Source organism: Rhinolophus ferrumequinum, chromosome 2, assembly GCF_004115265.2.
Source record: "Rhinolophus ferrumequinum isolate MPI-CBG mRhiFer1 chromosome 2, mRhiFer1_v1.p, whole genome shotgun sequence".
Lineage (NCBI taxonomy): Eukaryota > Metazoa > Chordata > Mammalia > Chiroptera > Rhinolophidae > Rhinolophus > Rhinolophus ferrumequinum.
In genome coordinates, this window is record NC_046285.1 from 32,404,049 (window position 1) to 32,415,570 (window position 11,522).

The 11,522-nt window shown below is 34.9% G+C and overlaps 1 pseudogene; it reads right to left on the minus strand.

Moving 5' to 3' along the window:
• Positions 1-702: 702 nt before the first annotated feature.
• Positions 703-1,183, minus strand: LOC117013104 (PEST proteolytic signal-containing nuclear protein-like; annotated as a pseudogene).
• Between the last annotated feature and the right edge of the window lie 10,339 nt (positions 1,184-11,522).

The window sequence follows — 11,522 nt, forward strand, 5'->3', positions numbered from 1 at the left end:
AAGCAGGTTCAAAAATATGATTTACTTTGGTAGCAAATGGTTGCTCTTTGAAAACTAATGAAGGTAGACACAACCCATTAAGGTGAAGTGGTTTATTTCAAATACTCAACAGTTTACATAAAATTAAAAAAAAAAATTAAAGAGCTAAGCATCTGTATCCACTGACAGCAATGCAATATCTAATTTATGACTTGCAACAAAACAAATGCCCATTAAAAAAAACAACGCAATATTGTAATTTTACCTAATTTATTGTCAGTCAATAGTCCAGTAACATTTTCCTCGCAAAACAATACTCTCTTCTCTATATTTGGGTTAATGGGAAGTTAAGTTAGAGAGTAATTGCTTGCAGTAAACACACAATAACATTTTATTTCCCTCTTAATGTACTAATAATTGTATCTAAAAAAAAATATGCAATTCTTTAAAAAGGTACAATTTCTGATTTTTTTTATTATTATTATGTGTAACCTTTTGAAACTAATTCCATGAAACTACAAAACTAGTAAATTCCTTGAAATCTGAATATAAAACATAAATTACCTAATTTCAAGCTCTCATTTATTAGTGTACCACTCAATCTTAAAAAAAAAAAAAAGGTGGTTCCAATAATACTCTTATATCCTTTTTACCATTCTTTACAAAAGAAAACTGCTCCTTTTAACTTTACACCAACTCCACATCCCAATTCCAAAACCTCATTTAATTGTCTTGGTCATGGACATTTTCAAGATGAGATTTTATACTTTCCTCCCATAGCTTCTGGTTATCAGAAAGCCCATGCTTTCCTTTATTGAAAGGGTTTTGGTCCTGCTGAGGCTGGTGTATCCCTTCTAATATTCTTCATCCTCATCTTTGCTTCTGGAGGAATTTCCTCTTTTTCACTATCTTCATCTTCATTAAAAGCTGCTGCTACTGAAAGGGATTTCAAGCAAGAGTTGGAACAGATTCTTTAGGCTTACTTGATCCAAGTTTGATGGATATGGCTGCGGTTTTCTTTGTCGTCTGACTATGGCAAATTCAAACTTGGAGATCTTTGTAGGCTTTGTTGGGAGGCCTCCAGCATCTTCTTCAGCTGATCGCTTCTCAGCGCTGCGACTTGAAGTTATCCCTTCATTACTCCAGTGGCTCCAACTTGCTGTGACTTCTCAGACTTCTCCTCTCCCACTTTCCCATGCACCATTTTTTTCCCACTTCAGCCTCCTTGCCTCAAAAGCTCTTCTTAAATATGGACATACATATGTTTTTTTTTTAAATAATTATTAGGGGCCAAAGGAGAAAAAGCAATAATACATTTACCTAAGGTTTTTTTCAACTTTCATATATGTTTATATACCAAATTTCTCTTAAGGGTTGATTTCTATTTTAGTATTATTTTGCACAGAGATTATATTTTGTATGACCTTTATTATTTAAAAAAAAAAAAACACCTAAGACTGGTCTATGATATAGCAGATAGTTTATCTTGGAGAATTTTCTATGTGCACTTCAAAAGAATGTATACCTTCTTTGCTATTTTGGTATTCAGCGTACTGTCTTTTAGGTCAAGTTGGTTGATAGGTTTGTATAAGTTTCCTAAAAATTTATTTTCTTTTTAATTGTTCTATCAATTATTGAGAATGGAATATTGAAATCCAACTTATTGCTAAATTATCTATTTCTGGTTCAGGTCAAGATGGTGGAATAGGTAAACACGGTACTTGCCTCCTTTCATAATCACATAAAAATTACAACTAAATTAAGTAACAATGAACATGGAGAACCATCTGAGGACTAGCTGAACAGATATCCTATAACAAAGAATGTAAAGAAGTCTCTGAGACATGTATGAGGTCTGGAGATGCAAACAGGATGGGTCCACACCCAAGTGTGGTTTCCGAATCAGGAGGGATATCTCAGCTGCCAAAGTCTCCCCTGAGGAGTGAGGGGTCTCAACCCACACTGGGATTCCCAGCCTGGAGAATGACTGCTGGGAAAAAAGAGTCCCCACAATACCTGGCATTGAAAAATAGTTGGGATTTGATCCATATTGATGAGGCAGAAGGTGGCTGGAAACCCAGACATCCTCTTAAACAGCCAGTGCACAAACTTTCTTGCTTGAAGGCACTCACTTGGGGCTCTGGCTGAGAGATGTCAGCTCCAGAGGCACCAGTAACATAGAGTGAGAAAATGCATTGTGTGGCCTTGAGGTGGAGGATGGAACAACAGTTGCTATAGTCCTTGTATTGAGTCCTCCTTTCACACAGCCATTGGGTAGACACCATCTTTCCTGTGTTAAGGCCTCCCCTCACATGCCTTAATCTGAATCTTCATTGGCCTGGTGAACTCCACTTGTTTAATTCTGATGATTCTATGAGACCTATCCCCATCCAATTCATACACTGCCAAAGGCTCGTTTGGTGGTAGGTAGCTGGCCTTGGCCTATGTTGTTGTCTTTTTTCAAAAGCTCTCAAAGGTCTACAGACCCCCAACAGGTGGCTGCTGACCTCAGTGTACTCTTTTGCAGAGTTCCATAGGTTCAGTACTGGTGCTAGATACAGGTCTGAGTTAACCTACTGAACAGAACTTGCCCCACCCAGGTGACTCCCTGAGACCCTGGTTGACCCAAATTATATACCACCAAAATTATTTCAGAGGCTGAAAATTACAGACAGCAACCAGGTGGTGGCAGGCCTCAGGGTGCCTTGAGCCTTTTGTAGATCAGCCCCAGGCCCAGTAGTGGTGGCAGCCAGCCTTGGCTCACAGTATGGCCTCTCTCATGTGACTGCAGGTCCAGCAGAGGTAGCAATCAATGCTGGATGGCAATGTAGCTCTTACTAGGTAGCCCCAGGCTGGTCACAGGAAGTGGCTGACCTTGGCCTGAATCAAAGTCCCTCCCAAGAGACCACAGAAACAACACACTTAGTGGCTAGCTTCAGAGCACAACAGAGCACCACCTGATTAGCTAATAAGTGACACACCCAAAGGGTGGTTTCAGCAGGAGGCCACTGGGGTGAATCCTGCTCCATGGGGTCATCTTCCCCACAGCATCTTGTATGTTGTTGCTGAGCCAATCCTTACAGACATGCAGCTTGATGGTCAATTCGACCCAATTACCTGCCAACAAAAATCAAGGCTCAATTATAACAGGAGGTCACACACAACCTACATGAGGGACACATCTGGAGTATCTGGCTCAGGTGATCAGGGAAACTGGGCCCTTGGGCCCCACAGGACACCTACTATATAAGGCCACCCTACCAAGAGACTGGGAAACATAGCAGATATACCTAAGGCATAGAAACAAAAATAGAGAGGTAGTCAAAAAAAGGAGATAAAGAAAGAAGTCCCAAATGAAAGAACAGGAGAAAACACCAGAAAAATAACTAAACAAAATGAAGACAAACAATCTACAAGATACAGAGTTCAAAACACTGGCTATAAGGATGCTCAAGGAACAGTAAGAACTTCAACAAAAATATAGGAAGCATAAAAATGGACACAGAAACCATAAGAAAAAGCACTCAGAAATGAAGAATACAATATCTGAAATGAAGATTCTACTAGAAGGATTCAACAGCAGATTAGATAAAGCAGAGGATCAAGTCAGTGATTTGTAAGACAGGGTAGCAGAAGACATCCTATTGAAACAGCAAAAAGGAAAAAAAAAAAAAACAAACACTACTGAGGACATAAAGAAAAAGATCAACAGAAATATAGTCATAGTAGGAGACATTAACACCCCATTGCCATCAATGAGTGGGTCTCCTAGAAAGAAAATCAACAAGAAAATAGCAGCCTTAAATGACACATTAGATGAATTTAAGTAATATTTTAGAGAATTTCACCTCAAAGCAGCAGAAAATACTTTTTTTTTTCCTTGTGTATATGGAACGTTTTCCAAGATAGACCACATAGTAGGCCACCAAACAAGTCTCAATTAAATTAAGAAGACTGAAATTATATAAAGTGTCTTCTCCAACATTGTTATGAAACTAGAAATCAATTACAAGGAAAAAACTGACAACACAAAAACATGGACGCTAAATAACATGCTATTGAACATAGAATGGGTTAACAATGAGATCAAGGAAGGTACCAAAACTATACCTTGAGACAAATGAAAGCGAAACACAACTCAAAATCTATAAGACACAGTGAAAACAATCCTAAAAGGGGAATTCATAGTAATGCAGGCCTACCTCAAGAAACAAGAGCAATCTCAAACAATCTAACCTTACTCCTAAACAAACAAACAAAAAAAAACAGCAAACAAAGCCCAAAGAGAATAGAAAAAAAGGAAATGTTAAAGATCGGAGTGGAAATAAATGAAATAGGGACTAAAAAAACCCCAACAAAATAAACAAAAAAAACACAAAGGATCAATGAAACTGAGAACTGGTTCTTTGAAAAGATAAACAAAATAGATAAACCTTTAACGAGACTCATCAAGAAATGAAGAGAGAGGACCCAAATAAATAAAATCAGAAATGAAAGAGAAGAAGTGACAACTGACACCACAGAAATACAAAGGCTTACTAGAAAATGTTACAGACAATTATACGCCAATGAATTGGACACTCTGGAAGAAATATATAAAGCCCTAGAAACATACAATCTTCCAGGACTGAATCAAGACAAGACAGAAAATCTGAACGGACCAATGACTACTAACAAAATCAAATCAATAATCAAAAAACTCCCAAGAACAGAAGTCTTGGAACAGATAGCTTCACAAGTGAATTTTACCAAACATTCAAAGAAGAATTAACACCTATCCTTCTCAAGATATTCAAGAAAAAGAAAAAAAAAAATAAATAATAATAATAATGAGAAAAGGCTCCCAAGCTCATTTGGTGAGGCCAGCATTATCCTGATTCCAAAGCCAGACAAAGACATTACAAATAAAGAAAGTGATATGCCAATATCCTCGATGAACTTAGATGCAAAAATCCTCAACAAAGTATTAGCAAACCAAATTCAGCAATATATTAAAAAGATCATACATCATGATCGAGTGAGATTTATTCCTGGTATGCAAGGTAAGTTCAATACCACAAATCAATCAACATGATATACCACATAAACAAAATGAAGGATAAAAATCATATGATCATATCAGTAGATGCAGATAAAGCAATAACAAAATCCATCATATATCTGTGATAAAAGCTCTCAGCAAAGTGGGAATAGAGGAAACATACCTCAACATAATAAAGGCAATCTATGATGAACCCACAGCTAACATGATATTCAATGGGGAAAAGCCAAAAATGTTTTGCTTAAGATAAAGATGGAGACAAGGATGCCCAGTTATATCACTTTTATTCAATATAGTACAGGAAGTCCTTGCCACAACAATCAGATAAGAAAACGAAATAAAAGGCATCCAAATTTGAAAGAAGTAAAACTCACTATTTGCAGATGGCATGATACTATATATAAAGAACCCTAAAGATGACACCAAGAAACTATTAGAACTGATAAATTCAGTAAAGTAACAGGATACAAAGTTAATAATTGGATATTGGTTGCATTTTTATACACCAATAACAAACTATCAGAAAGAGAAATTAAGAACCTAATCCCATTACAAGAGTAATCCAAAAAGAAAAAGAAAAAAGAAACAAAAGAAAAACAACAAAAAAACAAAAACAGGAATAAATTTAACCAAGGGGGTAAAAGACATATACTTCGAAAATTATATGACACTAAAGAAAGAAATTAAAGAAGACAACAAATAAATGGAAACATATAAAGTACTCATGGATAGGAAGAATTAACATTGTTAAAATGTCCATACTGTCTAAACCTATCTATAGATTCAATGCAATCTCTATCAAAAATATCATTGGCATTTTTCACAGAGCTAGAGAACAATAATCCTAAAATTTATATGGAACCACAGGAAACCCCAATTTGCCATAGCAATCTTGAGGGAAAAATAAAAGTTCGAGGTATCATGCTACCTGATATCAAACAATACTACAAGGCTATAGTGATAAAAACAGCATGGTACTGGCATAAAAACAAACACATATATCAATGGAACAGAACAGAGCCCAGAAGTCAACCCATGCTATTATGATCAATTAATCTATGACAAAGGAGGCAATAATATGCAACGAGGCAAAGTCAATCTATTCAATAAATAGTATTGTAAAAACTGGACAAATACATGCAAAAAAATGAAACTGGCCTATTTTCTCCTACCGTTTCATGCCGGGTGTCATGCGGGGTCTCAGCTCTGGCTCCCCACATAAGAACGCAGGATATGGTGAGGCCAAAACGGAACACCCACGGAGCCATAGATAGGGGAGTCATACGACTATAGTCTCGCTGGCAGCTGGGTTGGAGACACAGGAAGCAGGATCTACATGACCTGCAACCTACTGTCCGCTTCTGTGTCAACCAACCAATCCCACTTGCTAGCTGCAATCCGCTCTATTAACTGCAACCTGCCATGCTAACTGCAATCTGTGCTTGCTAGCTCAGCCGCCATCTTCTTGCTAGCCTCCATTTACTGCTAGCATATCCATGGCAGTTATATTAGTGGTCAATGGCTCACTGATTACAGCTGACAGCCAACTAGCCACAGCTGATGGCCATCCAATCACAGTTGATGGCCATTTACTATCCGTAAACATGAGCACCTTTCCATGTGAAGGCGAGAGCCTGGAAACTGCACTCCTGGCTCTGTCTCCACATACCGGAATCAAGAATATACTCAAAATGGATTAAAGATTTAAATGTAAGACCTGAGACCATAAAACTCCTAGAAGAAAACATAGGCAGCAAACTGTCTGACATTGCTTTTAGCAGTTTTTCCTGATATACCTCCTCAGGTAAGGAAAACAAAAGCTAAAATAAACAAATGGGACTACATCAAATTAAAAAGTATTTTCACAGCAAAGGAAACCCCAATAGAACAAAAATACAACCTACTGAATGGGAGCAAATACTTGCCAATGATATACCTAAAAGGGGTTAATGCCCAAAATTTATAAAGAACTTCTACAACTTAACACCAAAAAAAAAAAAAAAACACAAAAAAAACAAACTCAGAAAAACAAACAAGAAAAAACTCCAATTAAAAAATGGGCAGAGGACCTGAATAGACATTTCTCCAAAAAGAACATACAGATGGTCAATAGAAATACCAAAAAGATGCCCAATGTCACTAATCATCAGAGAAAAAGAAATTAAAACCACAATGAGGGATCACTTCATACCTGTCAGAATGACTATCATCAATAAATCAACAAAAAGCAAGTGTTGACTGGGATGGGAAGAAAAGGGAACCCTGCTGCACTGTTGGTGGAATTGCAAATTGGTGCAACCAGTATAAAAAACAATATGGAAGTTCCTCAAAAAAATTAAAAAATAGAACTATCTTATGACCCAGCAATTCCACTTCTGGGTATTTAACCAAAGATATCCAAATGCTAATTTGAAAAGGTATATGCATCCCATTGCACATTGCATCATTGTTTTCGATAGTCAAGATATGGAAGCAACATAAGTGCCCATCAACAGACAATTAGATATAGAATTGTCTATAAATTATATATATATGTGTGTGTGTGTGTGTGTGTGTGTGTGTGCGCGTGCGTATATATATATATACATATTATATATAATATATATACACATATATTATATATACATATTATATATATGTCATATATATACCTATTATATATATATATACATCATATATTATATATATATGTATACATATATAATCGGCCATAAAAATGAAATCTTACCATTTGCACAACATAGATGGACCTAGAGAGTATTATGCTAAGTGAAATAAGTCAGTCTGAGAATTCAAATACCATATATTCTCACTTACACGTGGAATCTAAAGAACAAAATAAATGAATAAACAAAACAGAAACAGAGTCACAGATATAGAGAACAAACTGATGGTTGCCAGATGGGTGGGAGTTTGGGAGTTTGGTCAAAAAGGAAAGGTGATGAAGAAGTACAAATTGGTAATTGCCGAATAGCCATGGGGATGTAAATACAGTATAGGAAATATAGTCCCTAATATTGTAATAACTACATATGAAAATAGACTTATTTGGGGATCACTTCATAAATTATAAAAGTCTAACCACTATGCTATATACCAGAAACTAATATAAAATAATATTGAATGTCAACTGTAATTGGAAAAAAAAAATCTATATTTCTGTCTTCTATTATTAGTTTTAGTTTTACATATTTTTGTGCTCTGTGCTTAGGTGCATATATGCGTATAATTGTTATTCCTTCTTTTTTATCATTATGCAAATTCTCTCATTTTTTCTGGTAATAACTGTTATCTTAAGGATTGTTATTATTTGAGATTAATATAGCCACTCTCACTTTTGGTGAGAGATTAGTATAGCCACTCTCACTTTTGGTTACATTTGCATGAGATATACCTATATTACTATCCATTTACTTTCAACATATTTGTTTATTTGGATCTAAAGTATGTCTCTGTAGACAGCATTTATTTGTCACTGTATTTATAACATAATCTTTGTCCAACGTATGGGCTCCCTTCAGGGCAATTTCTATAGACTGATTTTTCTTCTCTATGAAACACATTTTCTTATTCTTTTGCATTTCTTAACATTTTGTTTGAAACTGGACAATATAATAATGTAATGTGGAAACTGGAACTCAGATTCTCCTCCAGTCTCCAAAGTTTGTCCTTACTCTTTTTTGTTGTTGTTTTTACTGCTATTAAATTGTCAAGTGACTTTCCTGGACCAATTCTGTAAAATTTGTATTCCCTGTCATATGCGGTCACTGAAGTGTCTGCATGGTTAGTTTATTGGTTAGCTAGTGATTGGTCAGAAATTTCCTTAAATGCCTTGTATCAATAAGTTTTCTACTTTAGCCAAGTGGTTGTGTGTGTGTGTGTGTGTGTGTGTGTGTATAATTTCAAAGTTTTGTCAGTATATAAGTCTGCTTTAGCCTTACTTCCTGCTTGCACAGGTCCCATCGTCAGCCAAAGATAAGTAATTGGGTATATCTCATATATTTACTGGGCATGTACGCACTCGTCTATGCACAGAGCCTTCTAGATCACTAGGAATATGTCAGAATTCTTTTAAGTCCCCTATGGGACTTTGTTTTTGACAAATGCCCTGGGGATAGAACCTTTCTCTATGGAGTGTACTCCACGTCAGGTCACATATTGACTATGTCATCTGAATAGCCTTTCCCCAGGACCATAGTTAGGTCAAATAGTGACAATGCCTGGGAAGAGGGCTGTATAAAGGTGGCTCCAAACCTCACCTGTCTCCTCCAATGGCTGCAAGGTTGCTGGTTTTCATCATTACCATAATTGTAAGTCTCTTGGTTTTCAAGACTATGTACATGTATCTTTACTAACAACTGTCACCCCAATAAACTTTAATTAAAATAAATAAATAAAATAAATCAGCATTTAGGCGCTCAATAGCTGGACATTTATTGTCCAACAACCAAAAAAAAAAAAAAAAAAAAAGAAAAAGACTACCATAGAGCAGGGGAAAAGAATGAAGACAGGACAAGTTAAATTTCATAAGCCCCACTTATTTGTGAGGCTCAGTAGTTTTTTCTTGAATAAATTCTCTTCAGATTGTATGAAGGTTGGAAGATGACATGTAGTCATGGATCAGACACAAAGAAATTTATTACTCAAATCAGTAGTGGAAACCAGAGTATTGACATTTTAACTGATTTATGAAACACAATTCCAACAGGGTAGCTCAAATGGATCCAGACGACACCTGTAAGCATAGTAGTTGTGTTATACGGGAGAAAACCTAAGCTTAGGAAATCTAAATTTTTATAATGGGAAGCAGGTGTACCTACACTTTCCACCAAATGTAAATACTATCTTGATTTAAATGAGCAGTAAACATGGCTGCACTTTGCTTTGGAAGGTGACATCATCTCTATGATCCAATCCTGAAAGCAAACATGCCCTTCTCTCCAGAGAGATTCTACCTTCCAAGACTGTTCAATAAACAAGTGTCTTTGAAACAATATTCCAAAAGAAAGGGCAGTCAGTGTTTTGTTCACAAGACATACAGAAACCTAAAAGACACATGGATAATTGTATCCCAATAATCTGCATGTTACTTTTCCTAGTAAGGCCTACCTTTTTTCCTACGTAACTTGCAATTTGAAATATGCATTCTGTTATCACTTTTCAAGTGTTGAGTTAAAATATTTTACCATATATATGATGTCTAATTCTACTTATCTAAAGTTCAACATATCATAATATAAATAACATATGATTGCGGGAAAAAAAGAACAAAAAAGCATAAGACAAAATGATTAAGAACAACAAACAAATAATAGACAAAAATTTCAAAGTATATGTACCTGCTGAAGAGTATAGAGTAAGGAAAAAAGTCCTGTATGGAACAAAGTCCTGTATTCCTGTACAGGATTAGTAATATTCTATACTTACACTGGGTACTGAGAAATATTTCCCTCTGACAAATGTTAGCTATCTTATTTTATACACACTTATCAATATTTAATAAGGACAATCAAATTTCTACTGAAAAATTTAAATCCTTTTAGTATTAGAATACAAAAGACTGCTTTAAAAATTATATATAAATATATACGTATATATATGCATATATTCACATATATTTTTATATATGTATATATTTATACATATATTATATATATTATATATAATATATGTATATATATATATACACATATAATTTGTTTGCATACTGTGAAATTAATTTCATTCAATTGTCACATACTACCTTGCCAATTCTAAATTTGGGTTTTTCCAAATTCATACTATTAATCATAAAAGGAGATAGTAAAATAACTGCTTATTTGGTAAACCTTTAGTTTATTCATGGATTTGCTGATGTTGCCTATAATTTGTGTTTGTAAGGAATCTTGCATGAGTCCGACTGCTGCAAAAATTATTACTGAATTATAAAATACAAATCATTTCCCACTGATCAGGAAAAGAAGAATGTTAGAGATAAATTGGGATTAGGTTTGAGTAAAGACACAACTCTAATTAGGTTAATTTTATTGGGAAATAATTTATTTTTCTATCTCTTAAATATCATGTTTATAAAATTATGGAAATTAAATCTAAGTATATGCAACTAAAGCATTCCAGGATTATATAACTATAGCTCTGAAAGAATGCATATCTCAGAAAACGTACAACAGCAAAAATTATTAAATGTAAATTATAGTATTTTGTGAGCGATTTTTAATTTTTTTGCCAATATATCCACTTATCATAATAGACTTGTCTGTTTCAATATCAAATTATATAAAGAGAAATCTCATTAACAATTCTTCTACACTAATTTCATTATAAAATACCAAAAATATGCTACCATTTTTCTTATTTTTTATTATAACAATTCCACTTCCTGTTTATGTGTGAATTCCCTTGTTTCAGAAAACACTGTGCGGTTTTGTAATATCCTTAAGCATCCAGGGATTCCTGATGCACTTAAGAAATGGATTGAATTCCCATTACAGTACTTTATGAC